Source organism: Carlito syrichta, unplaced genomic scaffold (genome assembly GCF_000164805.1).
Source record: "Carlito syrichta isolate Samal-C Ts95f unplaced genomic scaffold, Tarsius_syrichta-2.0.1 Scaffold307796, whole genome shotgun sequence".
NCBI lineage: Eukaryota > Metazoa > Chordata > Mammalia > Primates > Tarsiidae > Carlito > Carlito syrichta.
The window spans coordinates 1-25,445 of record NW_007251892.1 but is presented as its reverse complement, the minus strand read 5'-3'; positions in this window follow the sequence as shown (position 1 = coordinate 25,445).

Here is a 25,445-nt window from a genome sequence, read left to right as displayed (position 1 = left end):
TTCTGCATTCTTTTAACCACAGAAATGAGAGGAGCCAAAAAGGTATTTTGGAATTTGATCAAGAAGAGTTAAAATTTTTGGTTAAGATAAAATTTCATTCCTGTTTACCCTGGAAATGAGGACCCTAAATTTTGATACTTATATTACAATATGCACTAATATAGGATTGAATGACTTTGCATTTATAAGTGGAGCTTCATCTTGCTGAGTATGAGTTGGGAGAGGTTTGCTCAGCAGAATAAAGAGAAGAATCTGTTATACATAACAGTGTTAAGCTGGATCTGAGTGCTACAAAGTTTCTAGTTCTGATAAAACTGTTGTTTGGTCAGAACCAGAGTAAATAAAGGAAATTGTTGTAAAACCCCATCTTGTTCTACCTGTTTCAACTGCACCCTTGCTATCAGTCTAGAAGGTTGAGACTTCCTAGAAAAGGAGGCTGAAGTAGAACTAGGAGTCAGCATGGTGCGGTCTATACAAAGACCTAAGAGATCAGAGAGGTAAAACAGATTAATTTAAACTAGGAATTAGGAAAAGCTTCACAGAATGGAGATATTTGAACTAGACTCAGAAATGACTGGGGTTTTCTCTAGCATTAAATGGAGATAGGAATTTCCTAGGCAAAGAGTTGCATGCATGATTTATTCAGGGAAGATTTCATCATGCATTATTATCCTGATCTCAGAGCATATGTGTGCCTGCCTGTATGTGGAAGTGACACAGAATGTTACAAACCTGTGTTCTGGGATCTCAGAGGAAACATTCATGAGCCCTAAGCAGATAAAGGTGTACTCCCAACCTCAGGTAGAAGCAAAAATTCACTTTCTGGAAAATTTTATGTAAAAGATTAATTTCATTTGGCCTTATAATAAATATTGGTTGGGAAGAATTCCAAGCTATAATTTATGCTTAGTGAGGAACTTGATATTTATAAACTATACCCGCATGACTGTCCACACTTTTAAATGGATAGGTTAGCCTGAAAAAAAATAAATAAATAATACTACTTGCAGCAGCACTACATTCACTTTCTAAGATGTGCAGAGCCTGAGTTGACAGCCTTTGTGATGGGGGAGGCATGAGGCACTTGCTTGGATATTCCCAGAACAGCTTGAAAGGAATGAGAGAAAGGGAATGGTGTCTATGAACTTTCAGCTCTCAGGATGTTGTGTGCTGTATGCGTAGAGGGTAGAGGTAACAGAAATGAGAAAAGGAAAAGATCTCACTCTCTTTGTGTTGGTATGAGCTGTACCAATAACTGCTCCAGGGCAGCTCTCTAATAAGCTTAGAAGATTTTGCTATTCAAAAGGAAGCTGGTAGATTCTTTAATTTTGCTCTTTGAAATGTTGGAGTCGTCTATTTCACAATACCAGAAGATGAAATAGCAAAAGCAATGGGTTGGGAGGTTCTCAGGCCTGGATTCTGATCCCTTATTTAATGCTTACTAACTACGCAACTTTGTGCAAGTTTACTCAACCCCTCCGGGCTTCACATTCCTCCACTGAAAAATAGGGATGAATATAATTTGATTTCCATGGTCAATGTGAGGATTAAATGTTATAATGCCTAGCAAGGGCATGTGGAATTGTTAACTTCTAGTTTCAGTCTATTTTCCCTCAAAAAGCAGGTGCATTTTACCCATGAAAAAAGGATATATGTATTTTCAGTTTCTCTAGGGCTGAAAGCAGAAAAATCAGGCTCAAAAAAAAAAAAAAAAACAAAGTGTCTACTGAACAATAACTGTGTACTTGGAGCTTTATTTGTAACTACAAGATTGTTACATTAGCACTATGGCTTACAACTAGGTTAATCTTTTTCTAAAAGGTCAAGCTTCTCTCATATTTACAGAGGACTCACAAAAAGTCAAGTAATATCAGAGATACACAGAGTTCCATGTATTCAGACCATAAGAATATCAATACTAAATTTATTTGTTAAAAATGTGATGGCCCTGGAGGCTCCAGCCCTTAGCTGCCATCACCCAAATCTGCTTTTGGTAATAAAAACAAAGCTGCCAACTTCATATGCCCATACCAAGCCGTTGCTTAAAAAGGAGGCCAGGAAAAGGGCAGTCCTTGAGTAAGACTTTTAATCTGTGCAGATTCATCCAAGGGTTCACTGTGGATCTTTGTGCCAGGTTCCAACTCTACTCATAAATTGCAGCCTGAACTCTATAATGCCACACCATCCTCCCAGAGCAGGCTACCTACGTATTGACGCTAACCGTACATTCTTCATGACACCTCTTCCTCTGCTCACTACTGGATATAGTTTTTTGATCATCATCCCCAGAGTGTGCTCTTAGATTTTTAAGCCAGTAAGTCTCCTAATTTGACCTAACATACTAGGCTCTGACCTCACCATCAGCTGAAGAAGCAAATAACACAATGATTAAGAGGTACCCTGGTCAAAAGATATGAATAGACACTTCTCAAAAGAAGATATATGAGCAGCCAACAGAAACATGAAAAAATGCTCAGCCTCACTAGTATCAAAGAAATGCAAATTAAAACCAACAGACATGAAAAAATGTTCAGCCTCACTAGTCATCAAAGAAATGCAAATTAAAACCATACTGAGATACCACCTAACTCCAGTCAGGATGGCTATCATCAATAACTCAAAAAACAACAGATGCAAGAGAATCCAGGGAAAAGGGAACACTTCTACAGTGTTGGTGGGAGTGTAAACTAATACAACCTCTGTGGAAACCAGTATGGTGATTCCTAAAAGACCTAAAAACTGACCTTCCATATAACCCCACAATCCCTCTACTGGGAATATACCTGGAGGAACTCAAATGACTCTATGGAAAAGATACCTGCATACATATGTTTATTGTAGCATTGTTCACAATAGCAAAAACATGGAACCAATCATGCTGCCCACTGTAACTGGACTGAATAAAAAAAATGTGGTACATATACACAATGGAATATTACACAGTCATAAAGAAGGACAAAATTATGAACTTCACAGCAACTTGGATGGACTTAGAGTGTATAATACTGACTGAGTGGTCTATCACAGAAACAAAGAACTGAGTGTCACATGTTCTCACTCACAAGCGACCCTTGAACAATTATCGTAATGCTATAAGAAAAGATTGGCAGTAGTGGGAAATTGCCCAGGGGCAGGGAAGCCAGTGGGATTGTCAATAGTGGGAATCTGCTGGGGAAAGTGGGGGCACACCTCATCAACAAGGATATCTGCATAATGAATATTTGTATAACTAACTCTGAATTGTACCTCTCATCTTTAAAATTAAAAATTAAAAAAAAGAGGAGCCCTGGTAGTGGACATGGTACCCAGTGGGTGGTTGTGTGCCCCTTATTCCGCCTCCTTCCATCTCTCCTTTAGCAGTGCCCACTAGAAGCCCAAGTCTCACCTTCACATAATTTATTTACGTAGTTAATCCTTACATGTACCCCATAGGTGAAAGAAAGGAAGGAAGGAAGGAAGGAAGGAAGGAAGAGAAATAAAAGAGATAGGTGAGTCTAGGATAGGCTATGCAGAAGTCCTTTACACATTTTTTTCAAATATTTTTTAAACATATAATTATTTTCAAATAAAAGAAAATAATAAAGCAAGTGAGGGGGGAAAAAAAATCAGAGGTGCCCTGGCCAGGCTGTCTGCATTCAAATCCTGGCTCTATCATTGTTCTCTGTTACCTTGAAGAAGCTTCCTGACCCTTCTCTCTGTCTTAGTTTCCCCAGTTAAAAAATCAGGATAATATCAATATCTCAAAAAGCTGTAAAAAACAAATGAGTTGCTGCTACATATAAAGCACTTAGAAAGGAGCCTAGATATTGCAATAGTCAGTAAATGTCAATAATGATAATCTTGAGATATTCTCATGAGGACACACTGCCTCCTCACTGTCTACACTACATAAGATGTATAGCCAGTGAAATGTCTGGGTAGTTGTAGTTTTTGCCCTGGCCCTGCTGTCGTTGAACTGGCCACCATCAACTTGATAAGACACGCTATATGGAACGTTCACAGAGCTTCCATGCACTTACGAGTGTTTGCTAAATTTTTCTAATGCACAGACTAAGGAAAGGGATATGTAATTTATTTTCAGGTGCCAAATGACAGAATACATGTTGTCACTTTCTATCATACATTATTCAAAACTGCCTTGGTTTTCTATGAAAGCAGTGAACTGAGACAAGCTACTCACTAAAGAGTTAAATCTACTACTCTTGAGTTAACAGTTTGTCTACTATATCTATACTTTTCCCAGCGTCAGAAATCCCCAAGGGGCTCTTAGCCAAAGTGAGTAATTGAGCTGTGTTTTCCTTACAGGCACTGTCAGGATATATGTTATGAATCTTAATGCAAGCTCATGAAGATGAGAAATAATGGTATATATTATATATGAGGAATAATAGTGTCTAGCCAAAAGTGAAAAAAAATGCTTTCCTAACATAGTTTAGGCACATATTTTCAATCAAATTAACCATCTGATACAATCGGTATAGTAAACTTGTAGATGAAAAAGCAAGACAAGAGAAACAGCTAAATGATCAGCTAAAAAGACATAAAGCAAAAGAACTACTAAACTACTAGCTACTGGGCTCGGTGGCTCAGCCTGTAATCCCATGTCTTGGGAGGCTGAGGTGAGTGTGATTGCCTGAGCCCGTGGGTTCGAGACCCGTCTGGGCAACTTGGCGAGCCCTCATCTCTACAATAAATCAAAAATGAGCCGGGCGTGGTAGCGCGCGCCTGTAGTTCCAGCTACTCAGAAGGCTGAGGCGGAAGGATCGACGGAGTCCAGCAGGCGAGGTTGCGGTGGCCGGAGCGGCCACTGCACTCCAGTCTGGGCGACCAAGTGAGACTCCAACTCAAAAAAATAAAATAAAATAAACTACTAGCTAACTTCACTTTGTTTCCAACTAAATGTGTATGGATATTAAAATCATAAGCGGACCTTGAACAATTATCATAATACTATAAGAAAAGGATCGGCAGTAATGGGAAACTACCCAGGGAAAGGGGGCGGGGAGAGATGTGGGATTGGCAGTAGTGGGAATCTGTGGAGGGGCACACCTCATCAACAAGGGTCCCTGCATAATGAACATTTATATACCTAACTCTGAATTGTACCCTATATCTTTAAAATTAAAAAAAAAATTAGTGTTCCACTCGATGAAAAAGAGCATAAAAGTTGACAAACTTTATCTCACTAGATCCAACATAGAGTGTGTAGTCTCTGTGCAAAATTAAGTTAACAGAATGAACAGAAAAGCTGACTCTGCAGACATTAGCGCTAAAGCACATCTCCAAAGAGGGCCCACTGATGAGCCAGAACATACTAACTATGTGTGAAGGCTGATGTATTTGGGGTCACGAATAGTTTCTTGAATTTAAGAAGGCATTATTGCATCATCTTCTTTCCAAAAAATGTAATTAGTGAAAAAGAGATGGGAGGAGGTTGCTTTTACATGATGTTATCTGTATGATTTGACAAATTAATAAAATAATTTTAAATAATGGAAAAAATTCTTTGGAAAGAAAGGCTCTAAGCATTAAGGATGCAATCATAACAAAAATTGTATGAGTTCATGCCTCTTGAATTTAAAGGAATTTCTACATTGCATTTATATACTTTCAATAAGAGAGGTATATAATTGACTTTCTCTACTCGGAAATTATATAAAGTTAAAATTTATAGTAGATGAGAAAAAACAAATAGGTCTGTTTTCTATTTTTTTCCAGAAATTATGTAAAAAGGACCATCCTTAAAAGAAAATAAATGGATAACGAACACTTGGATGTTATCTACTTGAATGTTGTATTTTAAAGTTCAAATACATAAATTACCTCAATATAGGAATTTCTTTATGTTATGAGTACATGTGGCCCAGGGTCTCTTTTTTACCTAAGCTCAATATTTCTAGAGAATACACATGCATACTTTTGCTGCCACATGGATATACTATAAGGAAAAATCATTCTAGTCCAATATTACTTAAATTCAATGTCATATGCATTTTCAAATACTGCATGTGAAGGAAATAACAAGAATAACCCTCAAAATCTAAATTCTAAGTTCATGTATTTCTATGCCATTTTAGAAATGCTAACATGTTAACATGAAGTCTGTGATTTCTCAAAGTACAAAAAAATTGTTATCAGATAGGAAAGCTAATGCTAAATTTTAAACTAGATAATTGGTAGATTAAATTACTGTCACTCTGAGGAACCCAAACCAAACCCCAAAATAGCTTAGAGAACATCCAAATTTTCTTTTCTCAACACTTAGGGTAGAATTTGAGTTAAATGACCTTCAGTCTGACTTCTAATACTAACACAATGTGTCTTCTAATTTTAACACAAATGGCTGATGTTACTAAGATGTGATTTTAACCAGCTGTAATGTTTAAGTTAATAGTAAGATGTAAGACCCTGCTATAGGTCCCTAATATGAATTGGCATACATTTTCTGAAGGAATCAATAGGGATGCCTTCATTAAGCTTATGTAAAAGAACAGTACAGCACAAGTATCAGTAAATATTAAAACTAAATTCCAAGGATAAAGACAATTTTTTCATATATTTATCCTCCTGCTACGGTGCCTCTCCCTGGAATGATATTCCCACACATCAGCCAACTTCAACATATCATCTCACAGGTTGGAATTCAAGCATCACCTGTTCAGGAAAGCTTTCCCTAACCATCCTGATTAGGTAATTCTCTATTCCAAGCATTCATATCACCATGCAGCTTTACTAAAGTCAATGACATAGCTACAATTTTACCTATGAATGTGTAATTTGATAAATGTCTACTTATCCTTAACACTGTATATGTTCCTGTGCCTGCAGTGTGTCTATATTTACAATCCACTGAACTCCCAGCTCCGATTCATGTTGTTATCATAAAGGAGGCTTTCTACAAAAAAAAAAAAAAAACAAAAATCAAAGATAAGTTGGTTGAGAAATGGAGATTTTGCTTCCAGAATCTCTATACTGTTCCACTGGTCTATATGCCTGTTCTTGTAACAGTACCAGGCTGTTTTGATTATGCCTTAGGTAGGCAATCTACAGATCTAGGATGACCATCTTAACAATATTGATTCTAAGCCGGGCTCAGTGGCTCAGCCTGTAATCCCATGCCTTTGGGATGCTGAGGTGAGTGGATTGCCTGAGCCTGCAGGTTCGAGACCTGCCTGGGCAGGTGAGACCTCATCTCTACAATAAATCAAAAAATTAGCCGGGTGTGGTAGCACGCGCCTGTAATTCCGGCTACTCGGAAGGCTAAGGCGGAAGGATCGCTGGAGCTCAACAGGTTGAGGCCACTGCACTCCAGTCTGGGCGACAGAGTGAGACTCCAACTCAAAAAAAAAACAAAACACTATTGATTCTTCCAATTCATGTGCATGGGGAAAATTTTTCCATTTGTGTGTGTCTTCCTTGATTTATTTGAGCAGTATATTGTGTATTGTAGTTTTCATTGTAAAGGTTTTTCACTTCTCTGCCTAGGAAGATGCAAGATGCCAGGGTATTTCTCTCTCTCTCTCTGTGTGTGTGTGTGTGTGTGTGTGTGTGTGTGTGTGTGTGTGTGTGTGTGTAATTATTGTGGGTGGGAGTATGCTTTTTTAGTTCTCTGCTCTGTTTGCTGTTGGTGTATAAAAACGCAGCTGTGGCTGGGTGCGGTGGTTCAAGTCTAATCCCAGCACTTTGGGAGGCTGAGGTGAGAGGATTGTCTCAGCCCGTGGGTTCAAGGCCAGCCTGGGTAACTTGGCGAGATCTCATCTCTACAATGAATTAAAAAATTAGCCAGGTGTGGTAGCGTGTGCCTGTAGTTCCGGCTACTTGGAAGGCTGAGGTGGAAGGATCGCCTGAGCCCAGAAGGTTGATGCTGGGGTGGCTGTGAGCATGCCACTGCACTCCAGCCTGGGTGATGGAGCGAGACTCAAATTCAAAAAAAAAATGCAATTTTTTTTGGATGTTGATTTTTGTGTCCTGAGACTTTGTCAAATTAATTTATCAGTGCAAGGAGGTTTTTGACAGATCCCCTTGAGTTTTCAAGGTATAGGATCATATTGTCTGCAAAGAGGGATAGCTCAACGCATCTTTGACAAAGCCATTAACAATAACCACTGGGGAGAGGAGACCTTATTCAGTAAACAGTGCTAGGGAAAACTGTATGACTACATGCAGAATAATAAAACAGGACCCCAACCTACAACCATACACAAAAGTCAACTCTAAATGGATCAAAGACCTAAATGTAAAACCTCAAACTATAATAGTCTTAGAAGAAAATGCAGGAGATTCCCTTCTGCTCATTGGAATAGGGAACCAATTCTTGATCATAACTACAAAAGCATATGCCATAAAAGGTAAGTGGGATCTCATCAAACTGAAAAGCTTTTTACAAAACAATAGAAGCCATCAAGAGATCAGGGCAATAGCCCATAGTATGGGAAAAGACACGTGGTAACCATATATATGACAAAGACCTAACATTCAGGAACTCAAATGAGCCAAAAGGAAAAAAACAAACAGCCCTATTTTTTTAAATGGGCAAAATACATGAATAGATACTTCTCAAAAGAAGACATACAAACAGCCAAAAGATACATTAAAAAATGCTCAGCATCACTAGTCATCAGAGGAATGCAAACCAAAACCACACTGAGATACCACCTAACTCCAGTAAGAATGGCCATCATTAATAAATCAAAAAACAACAGATGCTAGTGAGGATGCAGAGAAAAAGGAACACTTCTACACTGTTAGTGGGAATGCAAACTAGTTCAACTTCTGTGGAAAACAGTGAGGTGATTTTTAAAAGAACTAGAAGTTGACTTTGCATGCAACCCAACAATTTCCCTTCTGTAAATATACCCAGAGAAACTTAAATCATTCTACCAAAAAGACACCTGCACACACATGCTTATTGTGACATTAACACAATAGCAAAAACGTGGAATCAATCCTGCTGCCCATTGAAAGTGGACTAAAGTTTTTAAAAACAAGTAGTACATATATGTGATGGAATATTATGCAGCCATAAAAAAGGATAAAAGTATGGACTTCGCAGCAACTTGAATGGATTTAGAGACTATCATACTCAGTGATGTATCACAGAAACAAAGAACTGAATACCACATGTTCTCACTCACAAGTGGGTCCTAAACACTTATCATAATACTACCAGATAGGAATTGGCAGTAGAGGGACACTGCCAGGGGAGGGAGAGACACATGACATCACCAAGGGTATCTAATCCTAAGCCAGGGGAAGGGAGGACCAGTGAGAGGCCCAAACTTCACCTGCACATATGCCAATTATGTACCTAATCCTAATTTGTATCCCACATCTTTAACATATAATAAAAGAAAAAAAAATCACATACTAAATTGAATGAAAATCAGATTGATTCTGTAAGCCTTCTATAGATAAACCATATAAAGTTTCAGCCTTATGACAACTGTGCATTTATTTTTCACACAGACATGGCCACTTAGAAAGCTGGTATTTTCCTTTATACATTTCTCAGAAACATTATGCTAATTAATATTCTAAGCTCTAAAGGAAAAATATGCTTTAGCAAATAGTTCTCCATTTTAATTATTAACATAGCAAATAAACTGCATAAAATGAAAATTTTAAAAATAGAGAGTAAATACAAATCTTGATAGTAGTCACAAAAAAAAAAAATGTTGAAGCCAAATTTGAGCCCAAATAGAAACTAGGAGGAGTTCAAATCACCACATAAATATATATTTATTATATTAAGGAACTAGAATGCAATGTCTATTGTGTCATAAAACAGAGGAAGGGTGATACTAGACACATTAATTACACACATGAAGTGGGAGGGATTTGGGTGAGGGGATAACAGAGGAATCAGATGGTTAATGTATATTACATAACATTTATCAAACCAGGACATAAATTAAAAATTAAGTAGCAACATCAATGTAAATGCTTCTTTAAAAGCCTTCTTACCATTGCATCTGAATGTTAACTAATTTCCAGTGTTCCAGAACTTCCAGATTACTCAGGAATGTTAATTTTCCCCCCAAAGAAAAGCTGTCATTTATGCTTCAGTAAAATTTTCCTTAGCTTAAAGTTGCTTTCTCAAAACATCTCAATTCTTCTGACCTATAATTTTGACTAACAGACAACAAGGAGTTAAAGGCAGAATGTTCTGAAAAGGTGGTGCCTACTAGAATATTTTTCTCCTGTAGAAGAACTCTGTTTTGTATAAGAGATTTAGAGAAAAAATAACAGCTGCAAATATAGGTAAGAGGAAAGTAACAAATACTTTATTCTAAGTACTAAAGGTGAGGAAAATATAAAAGAAAAAAGTGTGGTGGGATACACTATAAAACTTCTCCAAAGAAAATTAAAAGTCACACCTTACCAGATTAATACCAAGATCCTAAAAAGGGAATTCAACTTTTAAAACAATATAGCATATTTTTAAAAAATTTTACCGACCAGGCTCAGTGACTCAGCCTGTAATCCCAGCTCTTTGGGAGGCTGAGGTGAGTAGATTGCCCGAGCCGTTGGTTCAAGACCAGTCCAGGCAACATGGTGAGACCTCAACTCTGCAGTACAATAAATAAAATAAAATAGCCAGGCATGGTAGCGCATGTCTGTAGTTCTGGCTACTTGGAAAGCTGAAGTGGAAGGATTGCTGGAGCCTAGGCATGCGTGCCACTGAAGTCCAGCTTGGGCAAAGGAGTGAGACTCCAACTCAAAAAAATAATTTTTTTTTTACCAATTAACTTAAATATGTCAGAAAGCTTCACAAACAAGGACGAATGTGTCTAAAGCCAGGATATTTTGAAGGTAAAATGCCTAATAATAAACATGTTTATCATGAAATAGTCAACAGAAAGTCATCATGGCAGAAGTATCCACTTTTTTCTGTCCTAAGTACTTGATGCCAGTGTGCCAGCTTCCATAGGAATTATTTTATTTTACTTTCAATTGTGGCCAATTAAAAAAAAATACAGTATACAATTAAAATGGAAACATTTAAAATTTGGAAAATAAAGAGGAAAGTATCTCCAAAGTCTTTTGTTTCTTTTTTGCTGCTGTTGTTGTAATAAAGTTGGATGGTATTGATTTTATTTTTACACGTGTTCCTTTTCTTTAAAATAAACATATGATGCATATGCGTACTTTTAATTTATGGTATATTATATAATAAAAATCATTTTTAAAGATCTTAGCATCAGACTATAATTAATATTTCCGCAGATTCCCCTCTCAAATAATATCTCTACAAACATGTGTAGGTTTTATCTCTATCTTAGATGTTATAGATTATGCAGGTTACTGTGCTGACATTTTTGTAATGCCTGCAACAACATCTTTCATCCCATATAATCTTCTTACAATGTAACTATGACTCATGGAGAGGTGGGGTCTTTGTTCCTGTCCCTTGAATCTTGGTCAACTTGTGACTGTGGTGAGAGTGATGCTATGAATTTCAAGGTTAAAAAAGTGACGTACCTTTTACCTGTTTCCTTGTGGGACACTCACTCTTGAAACTTTGCTACCATGCCATGGGGAAGCCTAAGCATCCTGTAAAGACACCAGTCTGAAAAGAAACCAAGTTTTCCAACCTTCAGTCATAGCTGAGCATCCACTTGATAGCCAGTACCAACTTGTTAGCCACATGAGACCAACCTTGTAAATGGCTGACCTCAGCATAGGCTACCTAGGTGATGCTCTATGGAACAGATAGGAGCCTTCCTCCACATGCTCTGCCCAAATTACAGAACCATAAGCTAAATTTTGATTTTTTTTAAGTTTTAGGGTGATTTGTTACATAGCAATATATGACCTCATACTTATTTCCTTACATTATAAGCTCAATCATCAGATGTATTCATTTATATGTATAGCTATTACAATCCAACAAATGCATGACCATCATTTAAATAAATTAATGGTTCTCTAAAAATTGGATATTCTTAGGGTTATTTTCTATAGTTTATTTCCTACATATTAAATGCCAGAAATATTAATTAGAACAATAAATGCAAATATTTTTATGGCTCTTAATCTATATTGTCAACTAGATTTCCAAAAAATGTTGCATCATTTTATACCATCATGACTAATATTTGAATACAGTACTCTTACTAACAACTCATTATAAGTATCATTTTCTCTTTTTAATAATCTAGCTTTAGTTATTATCAACATAGATGTTACAGAAACAATGAAATGAACAACATATCTAGAGTAGAGTAAGAAATGAGCAGGAACATTAAACACTAAGTCCACGGAAAGGCATAGGAGGAAGAACAACTACTGAAGTTTATAAAGAATGAGTAAATGTGGAGAAAGGAAATAACTAAGATAGATAGTGGTATGGAGGTCAATGAAAGACAGTTTCAAGGTGAAGGTGATGGGCAAAAACATGCTGAGAAGAGAGAATGTTAATTTCTTAACAAGGAGGTCAAGAAGTAATAACTAGTACTAGTGAGGTAGAGCAGAAATAAAACTGGAGTAGTATAAGTATCATTTTCAAAAGTGTTCATCTGCTAATTTGGTTTTGGGTAAAATGGCACTTCTTATTGTTGTTGATTACCATAAAAATTAAATATCCATGTGTTTTTTTGGTTTGTTTTCACTTTTGAATGAATTGTCTGTTTATATCCTTTGGCCATTTATCTAATGATATATTGATGGTTTGTTAAAAAAAATCCCAGAATTACTTACATAAGAAAAACATTAACAATTTGTCTTTCATATCTGTCACAAACATTTTCCTCAATCTTTTTCGTCTTTTGTTTCTTTTTGGAATTTTTATAAATAAAGTTTTTCATTTTTATGTAGTCAAATAAAATAATCTTTTCCTTTGGATTTTTGTTGTTGTTTCTCTAATGTACTCGCTAGATATTTGACAGTCAATTTTACTTTCTTCTATCAGGGGTGTAGTTTCATTTTATTTTTACTTTCATGTTAAATTACTCTGGAATTTTGGGAGCGCATGGATGCTGCACACAATAAGATGTATAAACACAAATACTTGTTCTTTCTTAATCATAAAGCAATTATTGTAACCCCTGCTATTGAAGAATATTTCCACTGGTGTTTTTAGCATATCATGAGATCTTTAATGATGAATTTATTTGTCTCAAAAACATGTGTCTCTACAAAGCCACATTGGGATGCTGTTTTATACTCACTGAATTATACTTAGCAGAAGTCAAATTTCTAAAGATTCAGAACATAAAGACTACTCAATGCTGAAAAGATCATAGAAAACAGGCTTTAATATCTAGATAACTGCCTAAAACAAAATATCTGAAGAATCTGTTTTATTCTAATAGGAATTATTTGAGAGAAAAAAGATTGGCATTGGCATTCATCACTTAAAACTGCATGGGTTCTACCTTTAAATATATGATATTTTAATGTTGTAAAATAATTATATTTTACTACAGTATATTCTATTGACACCAAAAATACTAAAAACCCTCTAAAAAATACAACTTTAAAAAAACTAGAGATAATTCCAATATGGTGACGGAGTCAGAGAGCGTGAGTCTCCATATAAATGAGTGGGCACAGGAACAAACATGCATGCAAGTGTGTCAGTAAGTGGGTATATGAGTGTCTGACTATGTAGGGACATGGGAACAAGCGGCCTGAGCTCTCCTGCTGAGGCAGCTGCACGCACAGGTAGATCCCAGTGAGTTCCATGGTCTAGAGGCAGGTACCATCTCTGCAACCCTACCTGGAAGAAAGTGGCAAGAAAACACCCACTGCTGGCACTGTCCACCACCACAGCTTTCGGTACCAGCAGGGATCACAGAGAAAATATACTAGAGGAACTAGTTGCTGAGTCCCAGCAGAGGACAAGATGTAGAGACATCTTAGTAAACTTTGTCCTGGTAATGGGGTGGAGACAGGCTCCAGTCTGCCCACATGAACAGTGGAGCTACTCCCTGAGACTAAAGGGTGAATTCAACACCTCTCTGAAATTGATCGCTACCAACCCAGAGATGATACCCCAGGTGCAGTATCTCCAGAAAGGAGGCCCCCACAAGGAGACTCAGGTGCCCATCTCCCTAACTGAAACATAAAACCTCAATCTATAAGAATCTTAGAAAATGCGAGAGACACCCTTACTGAAATTGGAATAGGCAACCAATTCCTGATCAAAACCCCAAATGCCCATTACATAAAAGATAAGATAGACAAGTGAGACTTCATCAAACTGACAAGCTTCTGCAAAGTCAAAGAAACCATCAAGAAAGTGGGGAGACAGCCTCCAGAATGGGAAAACTGTTTATCTGACAAAGGCCTAACATCCAGGATCTATAAGGAACTCAAACGTACCAAAAAGAAAAAACAAACAGTCCCATTAAAAAAGTGGGCAAAAGACATAACAGACACTTCTCAAAAGAAAACTTAAGAGAGCCAACAGACACATGAAGAAATGCTTAGCCTCACTAATCATCAAAGAAATTCAAATCAAAACCACATTGAGATACCATCTAACTCCAATACAAATGGCCATAATTAATCAAACAAAAACAATAGATGCTAGCAAGGAAGCAGAGAAAAGGGAACGCTTCCACACTGTTGGTGGGAATGCAAACTAGTTCAACCTCTACGAAAAAGAATGTCGCAATTCCTAAAAGAACTAGAAATTGACCTTCTATATGACCCAGCAATCCCCCTTCTGAGAATATACCCAGATGAACCCAAAGCATTCTACAAAAAAGATACCTGCACATGCATGTTTACTGCAACACTATTCACAATAGCAAAAACATGGAACTAACCATGCTGCCCATCAAAACTGGACTGTATAAAAAAAAATGTGGTACATATACACGAACAAAACTATGAACTTCGCAACAACTTGGATTTACTCTGTCATACCCAGTGATCTAGCACAGAAACAAAGAACTAAGTACCACATGTTCTCACTTATAAGTGGACCCCGAATATTTACCATAACACAATAAGAAAGGAATTGGCACTATCAGGACACTGCTAGGGGAGGGGGGACACATAACATCAATAAGGGTAACTGATCTCAAACCAGGTCAAGTGGGGACCAAAGGGAGGTCCAAACTTTACCTGTATGATGACCACTTGTATACCTAAATCTGAATTGTACCCCATATCTTTAAAATAAAAATAAAAAAATAAAAGTGGGCAAAATATATGAATAGGCACTTCTCAAAGAAGACATACAAGCAGCCAACAGATACATGAAAAAATGCTCAGTCTTACTAATCATCAAAGAAACGCAAATTAAAATCACACAGAGATACCACCTAACTCCAGTCAGGATGGCCATCATCAATAACTAAAAAAAAAAAAAAAACCTGATGCTGAAAAGGATGTGGGGGAAAAGGGAATGCTTCTACACTGTTCATGGAAGTATAAAGTAATATAACCTCTGTGGAAAATAGTGTGGCAATTCCTAAAAGCTCTAAAAATCAACCTTCCATACAACTCAGCAAGCCTTCTGGGATCCCCAGAGGAACTCAAATCATTCTGTAAAGAAGATACCTACACCCACAAGTTTATTGCAACATTATTCACAGTAACAAAAATGTGGGACCAACCTTGCTGCCCATCAAAAATGAACTGGATTTAAAAAATGTCATATACATACACAATGGAATGTCATGCAGCCATAAAGAAGGACAAAATGATGGACTTCACAGCAACTTGGATGAATTTAGTGTCTATTCATACTCAGTGATTTATCACAGAAACAAAGAACTGAGTACCACATGTTCTCACTCATATAGCAGATCCTGAACATTTATCGTAATATTATAACAAAGGGAATGGCAGTAATAGGACACTGCCTAGGGGCCCATAGCATCAATAAGGGTACCTGATCTCAAACCAGGCAAAGTGGGGATTGAAGGGGGGCCCAAACTTTACCTGTATGCGTATGCTGACCACTACATAATCCTGAATTATACCCTACAACTTTAAAATAAAAATATAAACTACTTTATCCTAATTTCTGGTCCTACTATTTCTAAATCAGAATAAATATGAAATGAAAATAAAAGCTTTCATGGCAGAATTTAAAACAGTGGTTTCCAAATGTCACTCCATAAACCAGTGCCATAATGGCTCCATCACAATCTGAAGAGTTTGTTTAATAATACAAATTCTTGGTCCCTCCCCACTACCCACCCAAAGAACTTCTCATTTAATAGCTCCAAAGATGTGGGCATTTGGTTGTGTCATTTGATTTCACACTCCCTTCTAAAACCCCTCTCCTCCAAGAAGTGGCTCACCTCCTTTCTAAAGTTGATTTCTTCACCTGGGCTCTAAGTCTTGTGTGTTCTTGCTCCAGGAATCTTTATTCTCACTCTCATTTCCCGCCTTTCAATAGGTTTATGGTTTCATTTTAGTTTTACTTTCATTTCTCACATGGCATTAACTCCTTCAAATGTTCACAAATCTCATATTTTTAAAATGAATTTTCTTTTCTTTTCTTTTTTTTTTTTTTTGAGTTGGAGTCTCACTCTGTTGCCCAGACTGGAGTGCAGTGGCCGCTCCCGGCCACCGCAGCCTCGACCTGCTGGGCTCTGGCCTCAGCCTTCTGGATAGCTGGAATTACAGGCATGCGCTACCACGCCCGGTTGATTTTTTGATTTATTGTAGAGATGAGGTCTCGCTGCCCAGGCAGGTCTCAAACCCACGGACTCAGGCAATCCACACCTCAGCCTCCCAAAGGCGCGGAATTACAGGCTGAGCCACCAAGCCCAGCTTTTTTTTTTTCCAAATAAATTATCTCTATCTCCTGCCTCCATTTTCTGGATGTCCTGCAGTCTGGCTTCTTTCTAATTTCTTTTTGCCAAATCCAGAGACTTTTTCTTTCTCTTTTACTCTTCTGAAGCTGCAATTTTTCCTTTCTTCTTGAAACTTTGTTTCTTGACTTCTATGGCATCCTACCATCCTGGCTCTTTTCTTAAACTTTTGAATATGTCTTTTCTGCCTCAGCATCCTAATAATGCTTTTTCCCCCATAAAGAGGACTGCCAGTACACCAACCAGAGAGGGCTTCTCCTCCACACCATTCTCTGAGATCATTCTCCTAACTTCTGTTGATATGATAATCAGCATTTACTCTTAAATTTCCCAACATCAGAATCAAAATGCTGTAAAATAACAATGTTATCTTCCTTGCCAACTAGATATTCCTCCAAAAGCAATGGAAACCCTTGAGTTATTCTATCAGTACATATAATCTACTACTAAGTAATATATGAGGTGTTTGTAAAACAAAAAATACATCATATCTGAAAAATGCATAAAATAAAAAGTTCATGTTATGAAGTGGAGGTAAGAATAACAAATAATTTTGGCTACCCAATCTTTGAAAATTAACATATTTTAAAACATCTGCAAACGTATATATGAAAGTAAACACTTTACAAATATGGAAAAATAAATAAATTTATTTCACATTTTTCAGCAATTCTTGAACCTGTGAATGACATTTCCCTATATCACTTGTTTTTTACATATTGAGTATCAAGATATGTGAAATAATGTAAAATTGGAGCCAAATCAATTTTAACAGAAAAAAATCATCACTTAAGCTAAATTTTCATTTTATATAGGTTTTGGTAATATATTAAAATGCAAATTTTGATGGAGACACAAGATGCATTAAATAGGGCATTCCAAAGACAGGTGCCAGATCAAGACTGAAATTTTCCAAATAAAGTATCTGAAAATCATATGACTTTTAAACCCTAAATCATATTTATATTAATGCCATAAGAAGCAGTAGTTAGAAATGAACATAATAAAGATTGAGAGAAGATTTTGGGGCACGCTTCTGTACATGAACCTCCAACCCTCAATAAAAGGGAGAGCTGTGTGGGTGTCTCCTCCTTACCTCTCAGTTTAACATATGGCCCCCAATGTTCAGAGTGATGTGATACAAAAGTCAGATGTGTTATCTGACTTTTGCCTGGACAAATCTAAGAAAATGAGTGGCCATTCAGTTGTTCTGATGGAGAGAGCTGTGTGATAGACTCATCCTACAATCCCAGGCTATCTTTGGTCAAAAAAAAATGTGTGTTTGCCATGGGCCACATGTGGGTTATGTTTGAGAGGGTGCTGATATGGGGTCATCTTAAGTCTGCTCCAAAAGACCTACCTGAAGAGAAAATGAGACTTCAGAAGAAACTGTAGGTGTCACTAGATGCACATAGACTGAAGAAGGAATAAGTACTAGTTAGAATCAAGATATGCTTCACTTTGACTAAAGAAACAAAAGACAAGTCAAGAGGGTAGGGAAGAAAGTGCCTGCAAGATAAAGAATCAGCTTTAAACACAGGTCCAATGTATTACCAGTAAGGTAAAAGCATTCTTGTTATTTTACCTCTTCTTCACCAGGGCAGCACTGAAGGGAACAGAAACTGTCACTAGAGCCCTGGTGAGAAGGGACAGAAGCAGAAGGTGGGGAACAGAGACAGCAGGCCCTGCTCTTCTTCCCTATCCAGGCCACTGGTCTGCAGTAAGCCCAAGCTGGGAAAGAGAAGAAGGTTGCAGTTTTGATGATCACACTGACCTGCCAGGCATATTAAGTTCTAAACTGCGACTGTGTTTGTAATTTAAGAAAATAAAGCTTTCTACTACCTAAAAGTGACCCAAAAAGTCCTGAGACATAAGTGAGATCTATCCAGGGACAAGGGAAAGTTTGGCTTACTGAACTACATATGGAGTACACACCACAAATTGTGTTTGGCATCACAGAAAGGCTGTATATTCATGCATGCACATACACACAGGCACACAATGTAAAACGCATATAAAACTACATCGTGGTGCTAATTACTCAAATTTTATTTAGCAAATTTTGTATTTCAAAGTTTAGTTAAAATACAACATAAAAATATGATGCATTGCTATTTCAAAGAATTCTAAACCTCAAAAATTCTGTTCCTAAAACATGAGAATTTATAAAAGGCTTTATTATTAAGTATTGACTGACCCTTTGTTAGAGACAGAAAGAAACTAAATTTGGGATTCAATGAATAAATTGTATTGGTTTATAAAATAAATGCATCAAAATTGTATTTTAAAATAATAGCTGTGAAGGCAAATCCTAAAATAATACACAAAACTAAGGAATACTTTTAAAAATAAGATTAAAAATAATTTAAACAAGCAGTGCAACAAAGGTGTGCATTTGATAGATATTACAAAGAATCAGTTTATTCTTGTTTTTAAAAATCCCAGGTACTCCATCCATTCAAAGATATCTGCTTTCATATTCATCTCAGCAAAATGATTTATAATCCCATCACAGGACCTAATTTCCTTTTACCAGGTCTGTGATAGTCACCACAATTGACTATGAAAGCAATTCATTAGACAGACTTAAAGTGGGTCTTGTTTGTATTACCTACACCTTACAAGAATGAATTTAGAGAACATGCAAAATAAAAAGGCAAATCATGGCCAAATTGAGAGTTAACCACTCAAAACACTGAAAGCGGTGTACTTCATGATACACAAAAGATAGCAGCTAACAACTACTGCAGAAAAATATTTTAGACTTACAATTTTATTAACAGTTACATACATTAGAAAAAGGAAAACTTTCCATATCACATTTTAAACACCCAGTAATTCCGCTCTACTGATTGATTTTTGCAGTAACTCTTCAGAGGGTATGCTGTCCAATTATAACTTCTACAAATGCTAAACTTTTTTGTAGCTAATCCTTTTCTCTTATGTTGAGAAGTTTGTAATAATACCTTTTGACTTCATCTCCAATATTTACATTTGGCCAGCACTGTTTTTGTTTTTGTTTTTTTTTTGAGTTGGAGTCTGACTTAGTCACCCAGACTGGAGTGCAGTAGCCGCTCCCGGCCTCTGCAGCCACGACCCACTGGGCTCCGGCGATCCTTCCACCTCAGCCTCCTGAGTAGCTGGAATTACAGGCACGCGCTACCATCCCCGGCTGATTTTTTGATTTTTTTATTGTAGAGATGAGGTCTCGCCAAGTTGCCCACGCAGGTCTCGAACCCGCGGGCTCAGGCAGTCCACTCACCTCAGCCTCCAAAGCACGGGATTACAGGCTGAGCCACCGAGCCCGGCAGCCAGTAGTTTTTTTGTTTTTTTTTTTTCATTAATCAGTATTTTTTATTATGGTTTTGTGGGGTACAGTTAAGGGTTAGGTGTACAATGACTCCAAATGGATCAGAGACCTAAATGTAAAGCCAGTAGTTTTTAACCTTCCTTCTTTCTCCTTTTGCTTGCCTATTTACCTTTGCACTTTCATTGGCATTTCCAACACAGAGGACAAGAATATCTGTGTGCATGTTTTCGTTCCCCTATGTAAATTCCTCAATGAGCAGGAATAATATGATATTCCTATTTTTAACTCTCACCACTCTTAGCTCAATGCTATGCACATATTTTCCAAAAGCATATTTGGTGACTTTTCTAAGATGAGAAGACCTTTCTTAATCTGCACCATAGTCTTTAATGCTGGCTTTCTGCGGCCAGTCAAGTTACCATTGATTATGCATATCTGGACATCAGCCAAGCCATAATGTGTCCTTGCCAAAATGATTGCCTACATCATAACACTGGGCTTCTCCATCAGTAATAGTCACTTATCTAGACCTTTACCAGACAACTGAAGGTCAATCTCTCCATCAATCATCCACTCTGGAACCTTCTCTATGACCTCTTGCCACAGCCCAGCAGACTGTTCCCCAAATCCCTGGTCTAAATCATCCCATTCCAAGCCCAAGCACACCTACTAGAAGGGCATTCCTCGTTATACAATCAATGAAGGATCTTTGCCAGACTCATATCCTAAATGCCTGTTTTATGATCCAGGCAAACGTGTTCGTTATTATGCTATATTTATACATTTAAAACTTAATTATAGGAGGTTGTAGTATCAAATGTGAGCAGAAAACTAACCCCTCCTACTTCTCCATTATATTTGATGACAAATTTTCTGTCCATGTTCAAAAAATAAATGATTTTAGCTTCTAAGAAACAATTGACTTACCTGTACTATGAGGCCAGTACAGATTTTTTTAAAACTATATTTTAAAACAGATGCTGTGATTGTTGTATATTTTATATTTTTAAAGTGTCGATTTGAATTGGACTTAGGAAGCAGTTATAGTTTCCAGCCTATAAAAGGTAGTATGCTTATTATAAACACTCTTATTTTGAACATTATTAAAATTTATAATTTTTAATCTAAAGATTTTTCAAGGAAGGACTTGGTTCCTTTTTAAAATGTTTCAGTGTTTCACATATTTGTTCACACCAAACTCCAGCTCAATAATCTAAAAATCCAACACCAAATGATTCATTTGCTAAGCTACACAGCTTTAACTCTGTTAGATAACTATCAGTTCTTTTAAAAAGATAATGCACAATTACCTGATCTCGCACATACCAAAATTATTACTATCAAAGTGAACACATAACTTCTAAAGCACAAATTTTGTCAAGGAAATTTCCCAATCTTATTTCTCCTGACCATTTCAGTTCAGTGTAACTCTTCCACTTCAAAGTTAATTAAGCTGTCAACATGTTTATAATTGCAGGATTGTCATTCTCTGGTCCCAAACCCATTCCAACATACCTTTCAATAAGAGTTTCCTATCCTAAGGGAAGCACCTCAAATTGAAAAATATTCATCAGAACAAAAAATGTAATGGATTTACCATTGGAGCCTCTAGAGCTGCATATAATCCAAAATACTGCTTAAATACTTGTTATAGGCCAAGCTCATTATATTTCTAGATTGACTCTACATTTTCATTAGCATTACTACAATAAATTTGCAGATGAAAACTGTATAAGTTATAAGTTTTTACAGAAAGTTATACAGAAATCACGCTACAGAAAGTTAAACAGAAAATACGTTTGAATAATTTAATACTATTGGTCTTAACAGCCATGTACAAGGTAGAGATCCAAAAAAAAAAAAAATTATGTATATATTCTTACATGTTTAAACTTTGGTCACATTGAAAGTACTCTCCTTTTGATGCAATACTCCTATTGAGATGTTTTTTCCACCGTTCAAAACAGTTTATGAACTCATCAATTGTGACACCTTACAGTGCATTTTGTTTCACCTCTTTCACATTGGCAAAACATTTCCCTTTGAGGACTTTCTTCATCCAGGGAAACAAAAATACAGTTACTCAGGGCAAGACCAGGTGAATAGGGAAGGTGGGACACAGGGTTCATGCTGGTTTTTTTGTCAAAAACTGCTGAATATTCAACACAGTGTAAGCTGGTGTGCTTGTAAATCACCCATCATGAAATGAACAAATATGTTATAAGAATCTCAAAAAAAAAAAAAATTCACTGAAGCTTAAAGCAGACTCTCACAACAATGCTAGCTGGTACAATGATGCTGATGGGTTCCTAGAACACTTATCTTAAGGGGGAAATCTATACTACAAGGAGCCTGCCCCCCAAAAGATAATTCTGTTTTGGGGGGGTTCCCCTCATATGTGTTCAGGATGTACAACATGTCAAGTGTTATACTGAGGACTTTCTAGTTATAACATAACTTGAATCTCATACAAACCCAGAAGTATAAGTACTACTGATCTATTTTACAGATAAAGAAACTTAGGCTTAGATGCTAAACAAGGGCAAAATCACACAGTCAAATAAGTGGTAAGGAAAAAAAAAGGTTTCAAATACAAGCCAGTCTAATGCCAAAGTCTATTCTCTTACTCTCTTAATCTCTAAAACACATGGTTTCCCTAAATCTACATAATCCACAATTATTGTTTTAGAAGTTACTGTAGATACAACTATGTTATATCAATAAAAAATACAAAAGAAGAAGTCATTGTGAAAATTTAAAACTTCAACTTTATATTATCCAACTGCCTTAATGTTTCTCTTCATCTATAATTATTCTCACCCAGGATCAGTAGTTCACACCTGTAATCCTAGCACTTTAGGAGGCCGAGGTAGGTAGATCACTTGAGCCCAGGAGTTAGAGACCAGTCTGGACAAGACAGCAAGTCCTCATCTCTATGAAAAAAAAAAATCTGCCAGATGTGGTGGCATGTCCTATAGTCCCAACTACTTGGGAGGATGAGGTGGAAGGACTGCCTGAGCCCAGGAGGTCAAGGTTGCAGTGAACTCTGTGATCTTGCCACTGTACTCAAGCCAGGGCGAAAGAGTGAGACCACCAACTAAAAAAAAAAAGATTCTCTTGGTTCCTTTCACAGTGTAGTATCTTAAGATTTTGGCATAAGAAGACCAGATGTTTATTGGATAGGAAATAGAACATCTTAATGGTCACCATCACAGTGGGACATATAATTATAGAAAGGAAAACTTTGCAGGCAGAAGGGTTTAAAAATTCCTGGGCTTTTACCAAACAACTGGATTACATGTTTACTCATTTTAAGAAAGAAAAAATATACAGCATAAAACTAGAAAGCAAGGAGATAAGAGTTGCAAGTAGATCCGTGAAATAAAAGTAAATATCTTGGTGCTGTATTTCTTTTGAAAGACTCGCCTGTGTCAGGCTTTTCTGGCATGAATCTTCCTCTTTTCCCTCGCTTCTTTTCACTAAAAAGCTCAGTTTTAAAACTTTTTTTAAAAAATTAAGTAAGTATTTTGCTTCTTCTAAGTGGTCATCCATTATGTACAATGAAACTAAAACTTGGCTGAAAAATGGGGTCAAACACAGAAAACATGATAAACTTAGATATCTAAATGCCCCAGATATACACTTATGGTTAGATATATTACATTGAATATGATTAAGTAGTGATATTCTTTATTAAAGAAATTTTAGAAGTATGACTATAAAACAGAAAATGCAAGCTGTCCATTCTAGGAAACCTGTGATCCAGATTGTAAAGGAAGTCTCTTTGTCAGAACACAAGCACACTGAAGAGCTAGCCAATGCTTTGCACTGTGGTTTCAGGTGGACGTGAGTGCTCTGCAAAACCACCTCCCTAGACCTTAGATAATTTAACCTTTCTTCCCTTACTCTCTCAGTTCCTTCATGCATTAGCGTAGAAGTAGTACATACACGGTGTTACCCTCACCTGTCACAGGAGGAAGATCATTCTTATCTGTGTTAAATGACTGGACCTAAAGTACAGCAATAAGTCCAACAGGCATGTAGAGACTGGTAATGAGAGTACATTCACAGTGTCTTCACACCATCTTCACAGCGTCAGCATTTTAAAATAAACGAAGAAGGGTGGTTTATAAATAAGACAAGCAGGGAATGTGAACCTACAATTTACATAACAAGACAGAATTTCCAGTATGTTTTGCCACCTACCATCTTTCATTCAATCATTGATGCCAGGGAAAACATAAATTCTTCCTGTCTCATAGTGTTGCTTTGCAAAGCCTTAGCTCTAGGATGCGGTAGGAAAAACAGAAACATAATAAACATAAGCATTATTAAAGTATTCTGCCTGACAAACAACATACATGACAGAGTATATAGTATATGTGATTCATCAAAATATTGACTAGGAGTGAATTACCCCTTTTGGGGTCTATTTTCCGTTATGTTTTGTTTTGTTTTGTTTTGTTTTTTTGAGTTGGAGTCTCACTCTGTCGCCCAGAATGGAGTGCAGTGGCCACTCCCGGCCACCGCAGCCTCGACCTGCTGGGCTCCGGCGATCCTTCCGCCTCAGCTTTCCAAGTAGCCGGAATTACAGGCGCACGCTACCACGCACGGCTGATTTTTTGATTTACTGTAGAGATGAGGTCTCGCTGCCCAGGCGGGTCTCGAACCCACGGGCTCAGGCAATCCACTCACATCAGCCTCCCAAAGGCGCGAGATTACAGGCTGAGCCACCGAGCCCAGCTTTTTTTTTTTTAATAATCAATATTTTTTATTATGGTTTTGTGGGGTACAGTTAAGGGTTAGGTATACAAATACGTTTCATTCAGGCACCCTGTTGATAAGAGGTGTTTCCCTGTCCCGAGGCAGATATTTGCTACTGTTAATCCGACCTCCCTCGCCCCTCCATAGTTTCCCACTACTGTTGGTCATTTTTTTATACAATTACATTGGATGTTAAAGGTACATTATACGAGTGAGAACATGTGATACTCGGATCTTTGTTTCTGTGAGAGGTCACTCAGTATTATAGACTCTAGTTCCATTCAGGTTGCTGCGAATTCATGATTTTGTTCCTTTTTATGGCTGGGTAGCATTCCATCGTGTATATGTACATTTTTTAAATCCAGTCCTATTTTGATGGACAGCATGGTTGCTTCCAGGTTCTTGCTATTGTGAAGTATGCTGCAATAAACATACGTGTGCAGATATCTATTTTATAGAGTGATTTGAGTTCTTCAGGGTATATTCCCAGTAGGGGATTGTGGGGTCATATATGGAAGGTTAATATTTAGAGCTTTTAAGAATCGCCATACTGTTTTCCATAGAGGTTGCACTAGTTTGCACTCCCACCAACA